Raw genomic sequence first — 4,456 nt, 5'->3', positions numbered from 1 at the left:
CCTCTCGCACTCCAAAACATACTGGTAAGTTAATTAGTTTATGGGAAACCTGGCCCTGGTCTGTGTGTGTTTGTGTCTGTCTGTCCTGTGATGGACTGGCGCTATGTCCAGGGTGTATTCTGCCTTGTGTCCGTTGCTTACTGGGATAGGCTCCAAATCCTCTGTACTGGATAAAGAGATTAGAAATGGAAGTAAAGGCACTGTGTGGATGGAACTATACACAGTGTTAGAAACCCACTATGAAATGGCAGCATCTCACTGAGAATAAAATATTTTTTACTGCTGGCTTAAGGAAACAGCCTTTCCACCTCTCTTGCACATCAGTATCCATACCTAGTTATTTAAACAAATTGCCTCTAATTATAAACATCTTAATATGCTGGCTCTGTGGATCCGCATCAGCTATGTTTGCCCATTCCTTCAATTCATGTGCATCCAACACACAGTTCAATGCCAGCAACTACACATAATCTAAAATACAATCCTTATTTCAGTATCTATGTAAACATATAGTCTGTTAACTTCATCATCTTCATCAAAAGTATGCCTAACCCCATTAGGAAGTGTTCTTGTTATAAGTGTATTCCTCAGCTTTCCCCAAACTATCTTCTTCTTGCCAACATCTCTAGTCTTTTATCCTGCAATAACTCAGCCAACACTTAAATCTCCAAAAGCTGCTTGTGTTAATTTCTTTAAATCACAAATATCATGTGTAAATACTGGCCATGTAATACTCTGCATTGTGGAATAATAGTTTATTTTAAAGGGAACTAGAGAAACTAAGAACTAGAGAAATCAAGAAAGGCTTTTTTTCTAGAATTAATAAATGCACATCCTGTTCACTGGGGAAATTAAATCCACACTGAGCAATCTTCAATATGTTCAGAATATGACAGCAAGAATCCTATCAGGGATGCATTACACCTGTTTTCAAGTCCTTGCACTGGTTACCTATCAGATTTCGAGTCAACTTCAAAATCCTTATCCTCCTTATATACTGTCCTACAACTGGTATTATTGTTCTCCGAATTATTGTACTTGACATGACTTCATTCAGCCTTTCCTGAACGTCTATGACAGGCAGAGTGAGTGCTGTTTCTGGTGCGATCTTTTACAGCTGACATTTCACTGTTTTAAACGAACAAGAAATTAGATTGCTCATAAATCACTTATTCTATATAAACACAGCGTAATTGCCCTCCGAAAATCTTCTTTTTCTTGTTCGTTTTAGAGACCTTGATCGAAACTGATTTTAGATGTCAGAAAGAATTTATTTTCTCTGTATTTCCTACATTGCTTTGTCAAGATTTTAACTTTATATCTAACTTTATATCTAGGCTCAGATTTCAACTATAAATCGTACAGTAATTAATAGCAGTAAATACTGATGTTTATACATAAAAAAGTCATGCCTTGGAGTCATGCAAAAAGTCATGCCTCAAGAGCACAGCAAAGAGTGTATTAAAAGACACTTGTATTTATCAACGCTTTCTTTTCCGTATACCAGATTTTATGGAACCACTTCAGAGGGGTGTCAGCCAGTCAGATTCCAGGATTCGGCACTTTAAAGGAAAAATACACACCGGTATTCCATTTCTCCCTAACGATTTTAAGCATCGAAGTATTTAACTAGCATGTGAAATAGCGTGTGAAAAAGTGGTAGTTTTAAGCTTTTCTGCTAATATAATATGGAATCGATATTGATTTAAATCGTGTTCTGATTTAAATCGCAAACGCGTGTTTAATTATATGTGTTTTTTAATCATAATCAGGCTAATGCAACATAAATTGATACAGTATCTTTGTCTTCTAAGCATCTTAATAAACTTTCAGCATAGCTTTCTACCCGTCAAGATTTATATTTCTTGGGATTTTGGGATCAAACGTGGAAGGATTAGATTATAATCGTTTTTATTTGTCAAATACGTGATTGTATTTCTGAATGTTATGTGACACCTACAGTAGTTCACTGCTTTAAATACATCGAATTAAGAAAGTTATGTGTAGCACTTTAGATCTTTTTTCTGAACCAGGGAAAATCTGATCATGTTTCTCTATAACAATAATAAAAAAAACTTTATTTTACATATCGCCTTTAAAAGTGGCATCTCAAAGCAATACAGTAGATCGAAAAACAGTTAAAAGGGACCAGATTAAATACCAGACAATCGCAAACGCATTTTCAATAAAATTATTTTATTCATTCAGCAGTTTGTGAGAGGAACATCCAGCAGGGAGAGACACACACACCGGTTTTCATTGACAAAATTGGTTTTTTTCAATTCCTTTTGTCTAACAGGAATGTTTTGTTTGTGGACAAACTGTTAGACAAGAGGAAAAGACCGCCTCCTCCTACGAAGCATTAATCGCGTATCTAAGGAAAATTGCAGTATACCTTTGTTCATGCACATCATTATACAGTACAGTATCTCAATTTGTATTTCGATAAAAAAAATCGTTTGCCCAGCCACTACTGTTGTTATTGTTTTTATCCTGTAAAGCGTTTTCTTTTTCTGCGTTTTCCATTTCCTTTTTCTGATCACTCGCTTTCTGGATACACATCTCACCTGTCCTGTTCTTTGTTTTCCTGGTTTGCTGATTATGCCTGCTGCGGTCCACTCCTACCCTCACACCTAAAGAATACTATTTTAAATTTCTTGGCGCAGTTCATTAACCCTTGTATGTGCTGTCCGCGCCCAAAATGCAATTAAAAAAAAGTAAAAAACCGCGCTCAAAATGCAATTTAGAGCTTAATAAGATACACTCCACAGGCAAAATTAAAGACAAAATTAAAGACGATTAAAATCTGTAATCTTTCCACTTGTACTGTGAGTCATCGGACAGTTTCTGCTTTGTGTAAGGATGGTGAGAAAGCTGTGTTCAATGTATTTAAGGGACTCAGAAGTAAAAGAAGATGCTTCATATTGCGTGACTAATTTTAAAAACCAAGTTATAAATGCAGACGCTCCCTCGGTGCCGCGCCGGGTGTAAATATCAAAGTATACATTCCCAACAAGAATTGTACCCATCTGTCATGCAAATAAAACACCTTGAATTGAATTGAGGGAGAGATGGGGGTAGTGGGACAGAGATACTGTAGACAGACTCAAGGCAAATAAGATACTTATGGGTACGCAGACATTCACGACAGCAACATACGAAACGTTTGCACGTACTGTATAGTTAAGTTATTACTTGGTTTTCAAAGTGCAACGAAATACAATATTGTTGTTGCTGCTGTTCTGGTTGTTTTTATCCCGTAAAGCGTTTTGAGAAGCCACCTTTAAAGGCGATATATACTGTAAAACCACTGATTCTTATGGAATGTGTTCCGCGGGAGATTCAAATTTTTATTTATTTATTTTTTAATCGCGTATCTTAGGAAATCTCAGTATAACTTTGTTCATGAACAGTGGCATGTTACATTATCATTCGTTTTTTTAACAAGGCTCGCCAGCTAATGTGAATCGAAACCTGTCTTGCTAGCTTTTAAAGTCGTGCATGTGTAAACTGTACTAGAGGGCATGCAAGTTACTCTGCCCCTTTCAGCGGCAGGGAGTCCCTCTGCTGCAACACACAGCAGACAGAACGGGAGACTATTGCCTTTCATATCTGACACCAGTGAAGTAAAAGGGGTGTCTAAAGGGGTGATTTTAGACCACATTTTAGTTACTTTATTTTGTTTACTTTTAACATTTCTGTAATTTACAGTAGATGTCACAATAGAAGCCCGAAGCCTATTATACTCAGTCTAGCCTTGGATCCTCTGAGTCCCTTGACTCAGTTATTGCATATTAATTTCTTGAGATACGCGATTCCATATTATATTCCCTTTTAATCAAATTCTAAAAGTATGCTTGTTGACTCCGGTATCGCGTTACTTAAAGACTTCGATGCTTAAAATGTTTAGGGAGAAATGGAATACTGGTGTGTATGTTTTCTTTAAAGTACCGAGACCAGCCATATACTGAACGTTTAAGTTCCAAAATTAATATCGTTTATGGACTTCACACGCGTTGCAGTATGCTCCTATTCTTTTTATGCTCAGGCACTAAAATCTCCCTTCTGCTTTGTGTAAGGATGGTATCAAGAGCAATCTTAAGTGGTGAGAAAGCTGTGTTCAATGTATTTAAGGGACTCAAAAGTAAAAGAAGATGCTTCATATTGCTTGACTAATTTTAAAAACCAAGTTATAAATGCAGACGCTCCCTCGGTGCGCTGCTCTGGTGCGCCGGCTGTTACACAGTGCCTGTCTGCCGTAAGCGTTACAATATACATACCCAACACTGCTTGTACCCATCTGTCATGCAAATAAAACACCTTGAATTGAATTGAATTGAGGGGAGAGGGGGGGAATACTAAAGCCAATACTGGCTCAATACCCTCAATGGGCTTTGACGTGCTAATGCGTTGGTTTAACAGTCCGGGTGTGGCAGGCTTCCAATGTCAACTCGAC

This window comes from Atractosteus spatula (genome assembly GCF_055471065.1).
Source record: "Atractosteus spatula isolate fAtrSpa1 chromosome 16 unlocalized genomic scaffold, fAtrSpa1.hap1 SUPER_16_unloc_1, whole genome shotgun sequence".
NCBI classification, from domain to species: Eukaryota; Metazoa; Chordata; class Actinopteri; order Semionotiformes; family Lepisosteidae; genus Atractosteus; species Atractosteus spatula.
This window is presented reverse-complemented; position numbering follows the sequence as displayed.